We start from the raw sequence: 18,976 nt of genomic DNA, 5'->3' as shown, positions 1-18,976 counted from the left end.
TGCAAATGACAGCTCCTTGCTTGCTGAAAGTAAGGACTTGAAGTCATTGCTGAGGAAGATCAAGGATTGCAGCCTTCTATATAGATTACAACTCAATGTAAAGAAGATCGAAATCCCCACAGCTGGAGCAGTAGTTAATGTAAGGATACATGCAGAAAAGTTTGACATTGTCAAGGATTTTGTTACAATCAATGCTCATGGAGGCAACAGTCTGCTGTGTAACCACTTTTAGACTATTGAAAATCAAGGATGTTACTTTGAGGAGACTAACATATGCCTCACACAAACCATGGCGTTTTCAATTCCCTCCATGCATGTGGACACTGAATAATAAGGAAGACCAAAGATGAATCAATACATTTGAATTGAGGTTCCGGAGAAGAATATTGAAAGTATCATGAACTTTTAAAAGGACAAACTACTTCATTGACCTTGGACCTGACATCCCAGGTGAGGTGAAGGACTTCCTTTATATTAATTGTTCCATTTAAGCGAGTTGAACTGAGCCCTCCTGTGTGGATTAATTAGATGTTATATTCCTTCTCGCTGTATAAAACCTATCTATCTATATCTATATCTATATCTATCTCTATCTCTATCTCTATCTCTATCTCTATCTCTATCTCTATCTCTATCTCTATCTATATCTATATCTATATCTATATCTATATCTATATCTATATCTATATCTATATCTATCTATATTATCTCTCTATATAGAGATAGATATATATCTACTGAATCATAAGTGTCCTGGTTTTATTTCTCTAGAAAACCCGAACTAACATATATATTGTTTATTTATTATATTATGTATTATTTATTATAATGAAAATAACAAATATAATTCCTCTTGTGAAAAGTTATCTACTCCAAGAGCCTATAGTTTTTGGTAATCGACTGATGATACCAAGGAAAGGAACGTCTCTTTGAAGAGGATTGTGAGACCAGATAGGCTTCTGTGAATTTTAAAAATACGCTGTTGCACTTCTGCTATGCTATTAGCCCAACACCACAAGAAATCGTCACAATGGCACATAGTCCTCCCTGCTGGATCAACAGGAAATCTAAGGCAAACTTTCTATCTAAAACTATTTCAAAAAGGAGTTTAGAGATTTCTCCTGAGCTGAAGTAGCATCAGCAACATCACTAACAATCTTTACCATGGTGTCACATACATTTGAGACAATGTGTTTGTAAATCAGAGACTCCATACAGAGAAAGAAATGCTCTTTAGAGGGGGTATGTTAGGCTAGAGTTCTCTTTCAAATGTTTTCTGCTAAAACAACCCTGGTCAGTGTTGCTTAATTTATTCCTCTTTCTCCATAAAAGTTGAGTCAGTGGTCAAGTAAATACTTTTGTTATAAAAGGGAACAGTCAGGGGGTACTCACATGTCTTAAAACGTATTGACTTTTCATATTCCAGGCAATATCTTAAGACACATACACTGAGCATACATTGTGCCAATTCCATTATATTTGTCTAGCACAGAAACTATTTATTTGTTTAAACCGGTTTTCTGTCAGGGAGTTGTTGCAAATAAAAATATGTTAATCAAGCACATGTTGGATGCAAGAAGACCTATCTACGGAGGCATGGTGTTAAATTTTCTCTAAACACTTCTCTATGAACCCTAGTGATCAGGTTTTCATTCGGAAGGACTTCAGGTCGCTGCAGACCAAATGTTAACACTGATTTGTGTAATACTGAAACATGGGGCCTGCAGTTGACCTAACCACGTGGGCAAAGGCCACAACTTCACACATGACTTGCCTAAAGGTGATATTGAAGCTGATGATAATGAGCAGTGTGAAATGAGACACCAAACTTAGTTCAGCATTGCAGTATCTACTGGATTTGAAATCAGGAGATTGGATTTGGAATACAATGGAAAATCCAGCAGTCAGAAAAGCCACCTGCTTGACCACTGCTCAAGTGAGGTAAAGGAAAGAGTTTCTGCACCTGGCTTCAGTGGTGACTATGGAGAGTAACAGAAGTAGACATAAAAGGGGCTTTTATAATGAAGAAAAATAGCACATAATCAAATGATAAGTCACAGGAAAAAAGCATATGAATTCAAGGTTTGATAAAATACATTCCTGGAGTTGGCATAAAAGACAATACGAAAATCCAAACTCACTGCCAATGAGGCGATGCTGGCTCATAGCGACCCTATAGCACTGGGTAGAATTCCCCTTATAAATTTCCGAGACTCTAATGCTTTCTAGGAGTGGAAGCCTCATCTTTCTCCTGAAAACCAGCCCATGGTTTTGAGCTGCTGACCTGGGAGACCTCAGCAGAATACATAATCACCAAGCCACACGGCTTTTTTGACATGTAAGAGAATATTAAAATGACTAGCAAAATATGGCGACAATGCTAAATGAAACAGATATGATAAAACTCCGGACAGCACATTAGATTTTACCAGTCATTACAACCAACTTTCACTCTCATCTAGATCTTCTGGTGCTGATTCCATGAGCTGTGAACTTGGGGGGTCTTTCAGTGAGTGAGTTGTGTGGTATAGAAAGAGTAGAACCTAAATTAGAAACACAAAAGGAAGTACTTGTGTCTTTTGCAAGTGTAAAGAAGCAGGTCATTTGGCTAATTGATTCAGTATGATCCCATTGGTCCAAAATCAAATGATTATGTATGATAAGTACAGAGAGTTTTCTGAAAATTTGGAAAGATTTTACAAGCTTCTTTATGGCTTGGCTTGTACAGCAGGTGCATCTGTCACCTCAGAAAGCTTTCCCAAAGTTTGCGAACTATGCTTTCCCAAAGGTTCTTTGCTGCAAAAGTGGCAGTAAAGTTATGACTAGAAAAGACGTCCAACCAGTGACAAAATTCTGCAAATCATAAATAAGACATATTTGTGACTGTTGTTGGGGAACTGCATGAAGTCAGTCAGCCTTTTGTCACAGACAAGTTGGGCAAAATGTATCTTTCAAAATAGGTTTGACAAGTACAATCTGTTTTATATCTAGGGCAGATTGACCAGGAGTTAATTAGATAATCTGCTGTACTCCAAAAATATCCCCAATTATATTTTTTCATCGGCTTATATCTAAGTGGTCCAAGAACTTCAAAGTATGAGCAAGAAATACTTGCAAATCTGTTGGTATTAATCATTTATCCATATTTATTTGGCATGCCCCAAGCAAGCCCTCTGTTCCTTGGGGTCACAAATCGACTGAGGCATGAAAGTTGCTGCTCTCAGTTCATCCTCAACACACTATTTAGAATAATATTGCTCCTTGGGATTGAAGTATTTAGAGATCTCAGAACTAAGGAATGGGCTTTCAGTTCCTATAGCTAGTGTCACAAGAACAAAGGGAAGCAAAGTGGATGAACGTACTAAATGAGAATGCACAGCAGGGCGGCCTGCTACGGTAAACTCACCCTACCAGTATTTTTTAACATGGCTGATTAAATCTTCCAAATATAAGTGGATACACTGATGAACATTATTCGTAATAAAATCATGCAGTGATAATAGCAATCCATCTTGATTTACAGTTCAACCCATACATTTACTGCATATTGCTTGCAACTCAAGGCTTTCCTGAATTGCATTTCAGGTTTGTGGACTAAATTTTGATGGATGCATAAAAATCTTAGGGCTGCCTGTAAGTCTATCCTGTCATTCATAATATCACCATGTAGGGAGGTAAAATTTCTTAAATATGGCTCTTCTAGCCATTTCTCTAAAGTTCCCCCTAAAGATTGCATGTGACCATGAAAATAAAGTACCGAGAACTCTAACTTGGGGATTTGACAGTTTTGTCAATCCTTTGTGTCTAAGAGAACCATCTCAGAAGCAGGAACAAAGAGAATTCCTATGACTGCCAAGAAAGAAGAGCCAACAGTTGGGTATCACAAGAATTCTGGCTGAAGTGGTAGAGGTAGCAGAGGCTAAGGCATGAAGCTCTTTAGACAGAGCAAAAGAGCGATACTGGAGATGTTACTGGGAGGTGGCTCGAGGGTTCAAGCACCTTCGCTCCTTGATTCTTGCCCAGCTTACAAGAAAGCTTTCAAGTCCAGAACCAAAGAAAAGTGTTCAACAAAAAAGTGAGTTTATTGAAAGGAATATTTTGGAAAAGAATTCCAAAGGCCTCTTACATCGTCCGAAGGTCGAGTAGAAGGTAAAGCCAGACTTTAAATTCCCCTACTGGCAGTTCTCCACCATTGGCTGATTTCCAACAGATCTGCTATGGATTGGTTCTCAGTACTGTACCTCCTCTTTCCAAGCACGCGCTTTCTTAAGTTACTGCTCCCCAGATTTCGATTCGTTGTCTGGATAATGTGAATATCCTAATCTTTTCCACTGGCTGTTTCACTGTATCTGGTCTCTCCACTGATAAAGGAAATGTGTCTTATCTGCTCATCATCTTCTCAGGTGCCCTTGCCCCTTTCTGTCTAGCTCAGGGATGCAGCGGGGCAGGGGCTTCCAAGACCATGCAAGCAGAGAATGACTACATTACAGAGAGGCCAAGGATCAGAGCTCTATTCCTGCCAGCAGCTCCGAGAAGAGGCACTGAATACCAAAGAACCTTATGCTTACCATTTTGAAACATGTTAGCTTTCCTAAAAGTCCAGCATGATAGTGAATTTGTTTGTGTATTTGTGAGTTCTCTATGTCAATTGCAACAACATATTGAAGCCAGAAGAGAAATAAGAGCTACATTTGCTTTTGTTAGAGTCGAAATGCCATAGGAGGCCATGGGGGCGATATCATATTACCTCTCAATGTTATCCTTATTTCCTCTCTTCTCGTCCAAGTGCATTGCAGATCAAAGAGTGGTGAACTCTAAAAAGACAGGCTCTTTTGCAGATGAGTTGGACCAAATGTTCTCTTTAGTTTCCTCAAATTAGATTGATGAGAGTAAACAAAACAATTTTTTAAGAGAGGGGCCTTCTAGGAGGCCTGCCTCGAAATGAGGTTTTCATTGTGTATTTCAGAATCTGACTAGTCCCCTCTGTATCCATCCCATTGGTGTTGTAGGTTTCTGGGGTGGTACACCTCAGTGCTTGCTTGGCAACACGGAAAGAATTCACAAGCAAGAAGCACCTTTGTAACTCCAAGTGACTTCTATGTGAAAGGGGGAAGTTTCAGGTATTCCCAGGAAATCCCAAGGGCCCAAATCAGGAAATCCGAAAAGAATGCCCTGCAGAGAGACCTGAGTGTGCCCCTCCCTCTGACCTGCAGGAGTGTACCTGAATGAGAGAGGACTCAAAGGGTCCCCTGTGGCTACCTTTTATCTCCCCTGTCTGGGAGGCATGGTTGAAGGTATTAACCAACTAACTGGCTGAGTTTGGCGCACCTGGGTGATGCCATATTTCTGGCACCTAAATTGGGTGTGCCCAGGTTGACTCCCTCACACTCCCAAACATGCCCTAGGGAGCTTGTGTGGAACAATCTAGATCTTTCCACAAGTGTCTAAAGGGTGCCTGGTTTCTTTCCAACCCCTTTGTTGTGACCCTATGCAGGCATCTGAGAAGACACCCCCCTTGGGCACTATTCTGTCTACTTAACACTATCAAATATATGTCAACAAGCATTGTTGTTGTTAGGTACCGTCAAGTTGATTGCAAGCCATACTGATCCCATGTACAACAGAGGAAAACACTGTCATGGCCTTGACCATCTGAGGGTTCCAGAGCCTATGATTGGTAAGAGAAGCAGACAGCCAAATCTGCCTCCCACGGAGCAGCAGGCAGGTTTGAACCACCAATCTTGTGGTTAGAAGTCTATTGTTTAACACATAGAGCCAATAAGGCTCCCTTCTGTTTTCATAGTATTCAAAATGTATGGGTAACCTATAAATTTTTATTAAAATTGGCATGAATATTTATTGACTGTCCAGAAGTCAGTTCGAAAGCCTTGTGATTATGATCAATTCAGCTCCTAGAGGAGTGACTTCAGGGACAAGAGCACTTTCCAAGACTTCTGTGAAAATACTGACAGACTAGTCTCCTTGGAAATGAAAATGTTTTGGATCAGTTTTAAAATAAGATCCATTTACAAACAGAATTAAACTGAGGTTGGATAGGATGATGATCAGATAAATTTGTCTAAGTCTAAACAATTGTGTGAGAGGAAATCATTATCATCAAGAAGAGGTAACAATGGAGGTAGACACATTATCATGTATACTCTAATGTTAGAGACTGATAAGAGAACTTTGTAAGAGGCCAATCTGTGTTTCGAGATGTTTCATTGAGCTCAAATCTTAAATGGCTGACACTGCATGGGATATATATATATATCCCCACACCTACCTATGTCAATAGTTTTCTCTACTGCTTTTGCTTTTATGGTAACTCATTGTTATAGCCATTATGTCAATCCATCTCCTAGTGAGCCTTCTTCTTTTTCACTGTCCCTTTAATTTACCAAACACATCCTCCTCCAGGGACTGGTCTCTTCTGAAGTCTCATTATCCTTTCCTCTAAGAATCCCTCTGGTCATGCTTCTTCTAAGGCAGATTTGTTTGTTCTTTTAGCAGTCCATGTGTTATAATATTCTTTGCCAGCAACACAGCTCATAGTATTGATGCCTCTTTGGTCTGTCCAAATTTCACATGCATATGAGGCAATTGAAATCACTATGGCTTGAGTCAGGAGCACCTCAGTTCTCAAAGTACATCCTTGCTTCTCAATACTTGAAGAGGTCTTGCACTGCTGATTTACCCAGTACAATGAGTCCTTTGATCTTTTGACTGCTGCTTCCATGAGCATTGATTGTGAAACAAATAAGATGAAACCCTTGAAAATTTTAATATTTTTCCCATTTATCATGATTTTATTTATTGGTCTAGTTGTGAGGATACTTTGGATTCTTTATATTGAGTGGTAATCCATAGTAAGGATGCAATCCTTTATCTTCATCAACAAGTGCTTCATGTCATCCTCACTGTGGTAGTTACATAACATGGTGTCAACTTGAGACTACTAAGAATGAAGGGGTGGGGTTGACTCTGTAAATCAGGTCACAGCTTGATTACCTCATTTGGAGACCCTAGGGAGATATATAGCTCACTGGAAGCTAGGTACACTCTCTCTGCTTCATCTTCCTGCTGACAAGTCACATGGACTATGCTGATGAAGCCAAAGGCCAGGAGCTGGAGTTGCCACATGGTGAGCCATGCCAGTGCTGATGCTTCCACTGCCACTGGATCCATAAGATTTTCTACCCACTGGCCTGTGACTGTCTTGCATTTGGAATTATTGCATGTAGTACATGAGTCTGAAGAGGAATTCCTAGACTGATATTGGACATATGGGCTAATATCAGACTTATGGTCTTGATCTGGACTGGGCTTGGGTGTTTTCTCAAAATACAATTGCTCTTTTATATAAAGTTCTATTTGATACACATATGAATGTCTATGAATTTGTTTCTCTAGTGTACCAAAGCTAACACACTCACTTTTAGCAAGCCAGGCTGCACTGTTTTCATTCCAAAGGTTGTTAGTAAGTCTTCCTCCAATCATGAAACTGTGCGCTTCCTCATACAATCCAGTTTCTCTGATAATTTTCTCATACAGATAGAAAGAATGGTGAAAGAATATAACATCAATGCACACTTTTCTTGAATTTTAAACATGCGTTATCCCCTTGTTCTGTTTGCATAACTGTAACTTGATCCATGTACAGGTTGTCCATGGGTACAATTAAATAAACTAGAATTCCCATTCTTCTCAAAATTGTCCATAGTTCTTTATTGTCCACACTCTGATTAAAGGTACATAATTTCAAATGTGCATGCTGTTCAATTAAGTAAAAGAGGCTCACAGAACAATAGTATAACATTATTTTCTGAGAAATATTATTAAAACTGCTTTCTCAAGTATGTATTTTCTGAAGGACCTATAATAAAAGAGTTTTATCAATAATGTTGAGTTTCAAGACCTGAGGTAGCTAGTTTATTGTGCCAACCTGGCCGATAAACACATGTGGGGTTAATTGAATAGCAGAGGGATAAATGGCTCAGTAAGTCTCATCTTTTGAGTTCTTGGGTCTCTTGCTTTCTGATGGTTGCACCAGGGTGCAGCTGCCTTAGCAGTTCCCTGCTTCAGCTTGCAAGCCTCACTTCCTGCAAGTCTGTCCCAAGGAGAAGTCCCATGGATCTACCCCGATGCAGCCCTGGGTGCTGGAGCAGCCATGTGGAGACCCCTGCCAGCACTGAGATGCTTACACATTCACTGATTCTCCTTTCCTCCTTCAGTCGGCAACATTGTGTCTGTTTTGTGAGATGGAGGAGGACTTTGTGGATTGTGTTGGACATATGGGTTAATGTTGAACTTGTCAGCTTGGGCAGCACTGAGTTGGGATGTTTTCTTGATGTGCACTTAACTTTTACATAAAACTCCGTCTTATACATGGGTTTCTGTGGATTTGCTTCTCTAAAGTACCCAGACTAACACATTATGGTACCTTGGGAGTGGGGTACTGGAGAAACAAATCATAAGATGGACAGTAGATGTTTGTTTGACCTCTCCCTTATGGTAGTTTTTCTTGTCTAGCAAGAGGTCAGATAAAGCCACACTGTTTACTCGGTGGTTTTCTGGGGAATATATGGGAAGCAGGAGAATAGAAAGTTTGTAAGCCCACTTTCTTTCGGCCATTACAATTTTATCTTTAGATGGATTTAGGCCACATCTTCAAAGAAAGCTTTGAAAATATATGCCTCGCCCAGTGCTTTGGAGAACTCAGCAACCAGTAGTCTTTGTCGGAAGCTGAAAAAAATCTGAAACCATGAAGAAAACTCCCCTCTAGGACTGAGTGTTGAAGGGATCCTGAGAGCAGGCTAAAATGCTTTCTAGGTGACCACCTGGATCTACTTGTTGAGTGGAAGTGGGAGAAATGCAGCAATAAAGAGATAGGGTGAGTTTGGCCACTGACACCTGTGGACTTAGTTTACAGGGGGAAAAAAAGAGGAGAAGATGAGATTGGGTTGACTGGTCTAAAGTTCATGACCTAGCACGAGACGGGTAGGCTGACCCTCAGACTCATAGGACTACCAATAAATTCCCAAATGGAATGCCACTCTACTATAAATCTTAACCCAAATTTACTTAGTTCCAGTTCCATGGGTCGGCAAATTCAGCCCCCACTCAAATAAGTGCCCAGATATTCCCCACTCAACAAACCAGCTTTCTACCCCAAAGCACTCAGGTTTACTTGCCTTGTGGATTGTGATGTATACCATTATGATGGAAAATTAATATTTCCACATACATTTCTATCCGACTGTGTAGGCAGAGCTTTTGTGTCACATCATATATCTTAAGGGACAAGCTAAAGTTGAACCACGACTGCTATTTGAATTGGCTATGCATACAGTAAGTATCTCATCTAAAGCAAAGGTGGAGCTTCTTCTAGACTCTACTTCAAGGGATGCAGTGAACATGAAGGAAGGTGATTCACATAAAATATGGGAGTTAGCACTCAAGAAGACTATTCTCAACAGGAGAAGGCTGAGTAAATTACCAAGTATCTACCCTACGGAGAGAAACCTAAGGTAGTTTCTTTACATTTTCTCAATTTTTCATGAATGATATTGAGGTTAAGTGTCTAGTTATAACCAGCTCTATAAAATATACTTAACTGATTGGGGCAGGGAAGGTGTGGATGTGCTTTATACAATTAATGTATGTATATGAATGGATTGTGATAAGAGTTGTATGAGCCCCTAATAAAATGTTTAAAAAAAAGAAAAATATATATATACTTAACTTTTTTATTTCACCCTCTTATCATACCAAGAACGATTATTTTCTCCAGATTCCTTGGATTACTTGTCATGTAAATCAACTTCAGTTGAGTCCTTTGACTTAGACTTTGGCAAAAATCAAATGATGAAACAATGTTATGGCCCCAACTAAACTCACTGCCATCAATTCAATGTGGACTCACAGAGACCTTATAGGAGAGGGAAGAACTGCTCCTGAGGGTTTCCAAGACTGTTACCTGTTTATTGGAACAGAAAGTGCCATCTTTCACACCAGGAGCACTGGTGCTTTTGAACTGCGGACCTTGAGGATCACAACCCAATGATAATCACTACACCACCAAGGTTCCTCAAAGTGTTGGCAGGTATATATTCCTTTCTTTTTGTGATTATATTGGCTTGAGGGTGGGAGAGTATGAATATAGGCAGTGTAAAATATTAGATTATTGTACCTATCTATTGTCCCTCCCTGTTTTAGAATTACTTATGTTTGCCCTCACTGTTAGGCTGGGTTGGCTAGAGAAACAAATCCAGGGACACCTCATGTATGTGTAAGAAAGAGCTTCATATTAAGAAAACATATATCAGGAAAACATCCCAACACAGTCCAACTCAAGTCCATAAGTCCCTCTTCAGACTCACACAGCCACATGCAATGATGCAGAAATATCACAGGCCAATGGGTGCAAAACCTTGTGGGTCCAATGGATTTGGACACATCTCCCGGGCTCAGGAAGGTCTTAGAGTGACTTGCCAGCAGATAGGTACAGGCAGAGAGAGGGGGGAGGTTATCAGTGCCCTCTTTATGAGAAGGTCACATCCACAAAGAGTCACCATCAGACTGTGATCTGATTGACAGGCTGAACCCCACCCCTACACTTTTGTATATGCTCCAGTTGTCATGAAATTATGCGACCACCACCACATTTGTCTGCATCATACCTCTCTCTGGAGCAGGTGAGTATATTGTCTTATATCAATATTAAAATCAGTGCCTCTATTAAGAGGCTTTGCAAGAACAGATGTCAAAGGACATGCATAAATAGTTATCAAAGAGGGAGGGACAATGATTAGGTACAATAATTCAATCTTTCACATTACTGCACCTAAAAATGATCCCCTCTTGTTCATGTATTTCACCACAACTTGGCTGTGAGTCTTTCCTATTGTGGTGGCTTGTGTGTTGTTGTAATGCTGAAAGCTATGTCACTGATATTTCAAAGGCCAGCGGGGTCACCCAAATAAACATTTCTGTAGACTAAGAACAGATCATGAAGAAAGACTCGGCTACCCCATCAGAGAAAATAGCTGCCAAAAACTGTGTGCATGGCTTCAAAACATTGTCAGATATTTAAGGCTTAAGAAATGGAAGTAGAACATTGTCAGATATAATTCAGGAGGATGGGCTATTCAGGTCAGAGGGTACTGTAAATGTGATTGAGGAGTGGAGTCAACCATGGTGAAGTGAATGGTGGGACTGGCATCTTAACAACCTTCATTTGCTGATAGGTTACAACTTGAGGTAAAAAAGAAATATGTGCAATATCTATTAATGATCCAAACGTGGACTTTGCAAACTATAACTCTTGTATTATTGGAAGTCATCAAACGTGAAACACATAAAGCTTGTTATCTGGAATCAGTGAGTTGAAAGAAACTAGTACGGGCCATTTTCAATCAAATGATTTACTATTTATTCCCAGAGTGACACATTAGGAAGGAGTAGCATTGCACTCATCCTCAAAAAGGACAGAGAAAATGCAATTTCAAATTACCATGCTGTCTGTGATAGGATTTTATCTATCTTCCTTCAAGAAACTCTAATAAATATAGCTATTCTTCAGATTGATGCACCGACCGCAAAAGCTAGTGATGAAGAAATAAAGAATCCTACCAACATCTTTAGTCTGAACTTGGTCAAACAAGCAATCAAGAAGCATTGATAATGGTTGACTACTGGAATGTAAAGTTTGAAACAAAAAGGAAGCAACAGTAATTGAAACAATATGTTCTTAGTGGTAGAAAGGAAGCTGGAGCTAGAATGATAGACATTTGAAAGCATTGTTTAATAATTCATATGCAACTGTACACATGAACTTCCCTGGATGGAATACACAGAAATCAATTGACTGCATCTTTGGGAGGAGATGATAGAAAAGCTCAATATTAGTAGCTAATACCAGAGCAAAGGCTGACTGTGGAGCAGACCATCAGCAGCTTAAATGTAAGTTAAGGTTGACGCTAAAGAAATGAGAACAAGTCGACTAGGGCCAATATATGACCTTAAATCTATGCCACATTAATTTTGAGACCTTTTTAAGAACAGATGTGCTGCATTGAACACTAATGACAGACCTGATGAGCTGTGGAAGGACATCAGGAACATCATCCGTGAAGAAAGTAAAAGGTCAATATAAAGACAAAAAAAGGAAAGGAAAGATCAAAGTGCATGCCAGAAGACACCCTGAGGTGCTCTTAACTTCTTGACTTCTTGCTCTACTAAGCTATCTCTATGAACCACGCCCCTGATTAGCAATTCTTTCTCCCCTTACCCCTAGAATGATACCCCATGGAGTTTCCATGAATCCACTCATGATTCAGAAGACTCATTTACAGTATTGTTTTTGCTTTTAAGTTTCGTTATTACATTTTCAGTTACTTGACACAGTATATTGAGTTCATTGTACTCACAATGATCACAGGGTACTGATTTGCATTGAGTTTGTTAACTAAATGAGAAATCAGGCAATTAAAGAACTTCGATTACTTCCCATTTCCAAATAATTAAAACAAAATGTTAAAGCAGGTACTTCAACTCAGAGCTGAATTTATAGCCTATCTGTGATCAGCCACTATTTGACAAATGAATGGAATTCCACATTATCTATCATTTGGAAAGCTGTCACATTTATAGTATTAAAAGGACAGTGATTTAATGTCTTTAAAAAACAAAATAATTTTTTCAAATATATATGTTTGTGTTTGAAAATTAGAATTAAAAGTGATAATTAATTTTTTACTGGTTCACTCTTAGTGCTCAGTTTTTTAAAAAACGACTTTCAATTTGCTGAAATTTTTTTCCAAAATTACAAAGAGTTCTCATACACCACTCTCCTTACTAAACATTTTTCCTATTAATAATATTTTGCGCTTTTGGTGCAGTTAATATTGGCAAATTCAATTGGCAAACCCGTATCAAAATATAATGATTAAGTAAAAAATCTAATTTCCATTAAGTTTTATTCTTTGTTGCTATATAATTGTACTGGTTTTGACAAACACACAATGCTGTGTGTCCACCACTCTAGTATAATATTTCACCGAGGGGTACTTCTCTAAAATGTTCTGTTATAAAACAATACAGGCAATCATAAACAGAAAGCCATCTACCAGAAGCAGAGGACATTTCAGAGCATCGCAATAGAATAGTTATCAAATGGTGCTCATGATCACCAAGATTAGGGAATCACACTGCAAGCAGTAAGGAGGACTCTTGAGGCAGTGAATGAATACTAGACTCCCTAGATTTGGTCTAAGTAGGAATTATACTAAAATATTTTAATATCAAAGTTATTTCAAGTGTACTAATCACAAAACTGCCTCTTGAATACTGAAAGAAAATCCAGAGTTTTTTCTCACCTCTATCCTGAATTATGTGAATTTGAGAGAAAATAATAACATCAAGGATAGGATTAAAGTTTTAAAAAGTAAGAAACATTTTCAGCCTAAATAATTTTGGAGTTGGGGCCAGCCCCAACCCTAACTACATGGACAGCTGCCCCTATCTCAGAAGAATTTACTTCACAGGACAACTCTGAAGCTGCAGCTCCGGGACAAGGACATGTCTGATCAGAGCACACAGAAGAAATGAAGGGGGAGGAAGAGAGAGAGTGGAGCACATCCTGGCCCACCAAGCCTTGACAATGATATTCTCACTCAGAGCAGCCAATGCACAGAGAGGACTACATGGCCTGCACCACTATGAGACAGGACATCCCTCACTGACCCATATCCCTACAGGGGACAATGCTGGAGACACGGTGTGGGAATTGCACCCAATCTGATCCGACCACACCGAGGCAAAACACTAAGGATGTGCAACAGAACAGTAAGGGGAACAGAGCAAGGAAGTCCCAAAGGAGTATAAAAAATAGAATTTGGGGCCAGAGCATGGTACTCCATTAGACTTGACCAGAAAAGACTCCTAAAGGTCAACAAACAGACCTTGAACTATTTACAGGCTTTTCTTATTTTTGTCTGTTTTTGTTGTTTTTTTATTTTCTTTTCTTGCTTTGTTTTGCTGTGTCTTTTTTGTGTGTGCATACTGTTATCTCTGATGGTCTATCTAGATAAGATAGACTGGATAAACAATCTGGAGGAGAAAACTTTGGGAACTATGGTTTGGGGGGAACATGAGAGAGGGGGAGGTGGGGGAAAGAAAGTGGTATTAACCAATGGAAGGACAAGGAAACAACAAGTGATCCAAAATCAGTGGCAAGGAGGTTGTAAGAGATCTGATAGGGCAATGTAACCGTGAGGAATTACTGAAGCCGAAATGAAGGCTGAGCATAATAGTGGACAGGAGGAAACTAAAAGGAAATAGAGAAAAGAACTAGGAGGCAAAGGGCATTTATAGAGGTCTATATACAGGCATGTACACATGTAAATATATTTATATATGATGATGGGGAAATAAATCTATGTGCATATATTTATAGGTTTAGTATTAAGGTAGCAGAGGGATATTGGGCCTCCACTCAAAAACTCCCTCAATACAAGAACACTTTGTTCTATTAAACTGGCATTCCATGATGCTCATCTTACCAACACCATCGCTGAAGACAAATGTGTTCATATGCAAATGTGGTGAAGAAAGCTGATGGTGCCCGACTATCAAAAGTTATAGTATTTAGGGTTTGAAGGTATACAAGTGGCAATCCAGCTCAGAACCAACAAAGACCACATGGAAGAAGCACACCAGCCTGTGTTATCACGAGGTGTCAAAGGGATCAGGTATCAGGCATCAAAGAACAAAAAATCTTATCATTGGGAATGAGGGGGAGTGTGTGGAGTGGGGACCCAAAGCCCATATGTAGGAAATTGAACATCCCCTTACAAGAGTCCAGGGGAGGAGACAAGCCAGTCAGGGGTACTGGGTAGTGACGATGAAACATACAACTTCCCTCTATTTCTTAAATGCTTGATCACCTCCACTATCATGATCCCAATTCTACCTTACAAATCCAACTAGACCGGAGTATGTACACTGGTACAGATAGGAACTGGAAACACGGGGACTCCAGGACAGATGATCCCTTCAGGATCAGTGGTGAGGGCCGATTCCAGAAGGGTGGAAGGAATGTGGGGTAGAAAGGGGAAAACGATTACAAGGATCTACATATAATCCCCTCCCTGGGGAATGGTCAACAGAAAAGTGGGTGAGAGGAAACATCAGTCAGTGTAAGACATGGAAAAATAATGATTTACAAATTGTCAAATAGGAGGGAGGGAGTGTGTGGGGGGCGGGGGACAAAATGAGGAGCTGGTACCAGGGGCTCAAGTTGAAAGCAAATGTTTTGAGAATGATTACAGTAACAAATGTACACATGTACTTGACACAATGGATGGATAGATGGATTGGGATAAGAGTTGTCCGAGCCCCCAATAAAATGATTAAAGGAAAATAATAATTTTGGAGTCAAGATATTTTATGTGTAGCATATTGCTACAAAGTCATTCATAAACTATTCTTTGAAGTTCTGCTTGTTTGCAATGCAAAGGAATATACTGTGGTTTTATATTGGACAATTTGAGTAAGATTAGCACATCTATGTAATTTTTAGAGATCTGGAGTTTCAAAATTTAAATATATTTTTCATATGTTGCAAGGTGTTTTAAAATCTCTTCTTATTCATGGTGGCACCGTGTGCTACAGTAGACCAACTCCATAGGGCTTTCGTGGTTGTATGTTAATGCAGTCATATCTCCAGGCTTTTAGTTCCCTGGTACTGCTGGGTGGTTCAACCCTACAACCTGTGGATAGAAGCCAATTACTAACCATATAAAACACCCAACTTTTGATCTGTCTTTCATGTAAACCTTTAGTTTTATTGATGAAATACACTTAAGACGGCAATGAGAGAAAAATATACACAATTAATAGGATTAACTTAGTTTACTATGTGACTAAAAAGATGTAGCAAGATAAAAGACACATCACATTCATGTTAGAAAGACAAAGTAGTAAACAAGCATTTTCAAACATTATATATTATATTTCGTATTCTTATTCTAAACTAATTATTTCTGTTCTCAACAGAATTTAATTTTATTATGTATTAGTCATTCAACTACTTTTTATGTAGTCATTCAACTACATTTCCAAATAAGAAAGAAAGAAATGGTGAAAGAATAATTCAGTAAAGATCTCACCACCTCTTTCATCATGGTTACCTTTTAATATGTTTGCTTTATGTTTCTCCAATCATCTATATTGTTTGTGCTCATTCATTTTAGTAAACTTATTCCAAAATACTTCAATAATACCTATATTAGGTTAAGGTAAAATTTAATTTAAAATTTACTTGTAGGGAAACTCTTAACATTTAACATGGGAATATCCTTTAAAAGATGTCTCTTTTTTCCCTGTTCTAAGTTTTACATTCATATCCTACACAAGATGGCCCTGTTTCACTATAATTTAAATATTCCAATGACATAGATAACAAATATCACCACCCCCTCCCATTTCCCTTCACCACCTCCTCAGCCAATATGCTCCTCATTCCCCTTGGGATGCGATGTCACTTCATTTTGTACTAGGTTGTTCTACAAGTTCCAAAAAGAATATTGAACCAAAGCAGGCAGCCAACAGTATTGTGTAGTATCCAGGAAAAGTGGAAACAACCGAAAATGCTGAAGCACAAAACAATTAATCCCAAAGTAAAAGCACAAGGTAATTAGTTCCTAAGCAAAAAGGTCATTTTAAGATTGGACATATAAAACTGGCATTATTAATATTAATAATCAGAACTCATATACAGCATCTATTTTCCTGACAAAACATAGCCCTACATCTCCATTACTTATATTAATATGTGCTATTAAAGGCAATGTAGTTAGCCTAAAGGCATGGTACATGGCTAATGTGAAATGTTGCCTCAGGTTTACAAATGATAACACTTGATTGTTAACAGGGCACCCTATAAAATCAATTACCTCTGCTCTAAATAAATTCTTAGTGGCTTAATAAATAATTTAGACTGAAGGCTAGAATTTTTCCATCAGCCTCAAGGTGAATTTGATTACTGTAGTTTTATGTCTATTCTAAACAGGATTTTTTGTAGAGTTTAGAATGTGGTAAGCCATAATACATAAAATTTTTATATCTACATTTTGAGGCTTCCTTAATTCTATAAAGAGACATATCAACAGGCAATAGAAATATAATTTAGAAACAAACCACTTGATCCTCAATTCTAAGGAAAAGATGAGGCTTTTTACTCCTGTAAAGGCTTACAGTCCCATAAACCCACAACGCAATTCTACCGTGTCGTACAGAGTGGCTGTGAGTTGGAATCAAATCAGTGGAAGTGTGTTTGAATTAGTTTTTGGAGTCCCAATTATGTCTATCATTTAACCTTTTCTAAGATGGCTCATAATAATTATGAAACATATTTCTTATGTGATGTAAAAGAAGGTAAGTAAAAACCATTACTATAAGATGATATAAAACTTTATCAAATAAAAATATGAAGCTATTTTGTCTTGATCTACACACTTTTGAAGGTGGTTTGTTTAATCTCTGTGACCTTCCCCAAATAATTCTGTGCTCTTCAATTTACATTTAATCAAAGGCAATTGTGATCTCTCCCCAGCATGAACATGCTTTCAATTTTTGAGTTTTGGTGACAAAAATAAATCTAAAGGGGCAAGCTCAGGGTTTTGTGGGAGATGAGCAAAGTTTTGTAATGAATTCACATAGCACAGCACACTTTACTATAGAACAATCAAGAGGTGTATTGTCCTGGTGGAAAACAATATTCTGGTGTACATTTCCTAGCCTTTTTTTTACCAATTCAGTTTTCCAATCTTTAAAACTCTTCAGAATGCACCATAGTGATCCAGTGCGTTTAGAAATAATCTATCAAGACTACCCAATTGGAATTCCAAAACAACATCAAGATAACGTTCTGAAGTGACCTCTTTGCTTAACCTGCTTAGTAAAACAGAAGATAAATTAACTAAAGGAAGCTCTTCAATGTGATAGATGGACAGTGGCTGCAACTGGGGTCTGAAACAATGATTGTGAGGATGGCACAGGAAGGGGCAATGCTTCATTCAGTTGTGCATAAGGCTACTTGACGTCAGAACCAACTCCACAACACTGAACAACAACTGAAATTCCAAGATCAAATTTCTGTATCTTCTGACAATGATTTTGGCCAATTTTCCCCAGTCTTTTTAAAGACCTTTTTTTCTTTCATCATGTAGGATGATATTGATGTCTTCTCAAACTCAACAAGTCTTTGGTCAGGCAGTTCACAATGCCTCGTCTGTACTTCAGATGTTCTTTGGATTCAGGAGGTATAGACACGAAGTCATATTTTGGCTCTATTATACTTGTTTTAATTTTATTCTGAATTTCCTCTAGCTACTGACCAGGTGTGATAGTCTTGCGTTAAACAGAGTGCATTGGAAGGTGGATTGCCTGGAGCAGGGGAAATCTATCCTGGGAATTTACTTAGAGGTGTCCTTGATGGAGATCATTGTATTAAGATTGAACACCCTTAAGTGATGATACCATGCCTGCCTCATAGAAGCTCCCAGAACAATATAGTAAGCATCTCTGTCTACCATAATATATATGCCCCAATCATAGCCTGATCCCATTTTGGAATCCCCCTGGAAACTGTGATATATTGGTCTTCCACCAAATATGTTTCTGTGACATATCTTTGACTTCTCACATCATTTTTGAAATTCTGTAGTTTCAGCAAATCTTTGGACACCATTAGACCTCAGGCTAATTGTTTTCCTCATCTGGATGATGTGAATGATATGTCTCTGTAGTTGTCTTGTTCTTGTCCTATTGAAGACTTAAATGTTATCTTAAAAATAATTAAAATAATTCATTTTAACCTGAATTTTCATGGAAGAAATTGATGGCCTTTTCCATTTATTTGTTTGGAAGATAAACCTTATTTATTTATTGGGAAGATAAGAAATAAAAAAAG

Source organism: Tenrec ecaudatus, chromosome 2 (assembly GCF_050624435.1).
Source record: "Tenrec ecaudatus isolate mTenEca1 chromosome 2, mTenEca1.hap1, whole genome shotgun sequence".
Taxonomy (NCBI): Eukaryota; Metazoa; Chordata; class Mammalia; order Afrosoricida; family Tenrecidae; genus Tenrec; species Tenrec ecaudatus.
This window is presented reverse-complemented; position numbering follows the sequence as displayed.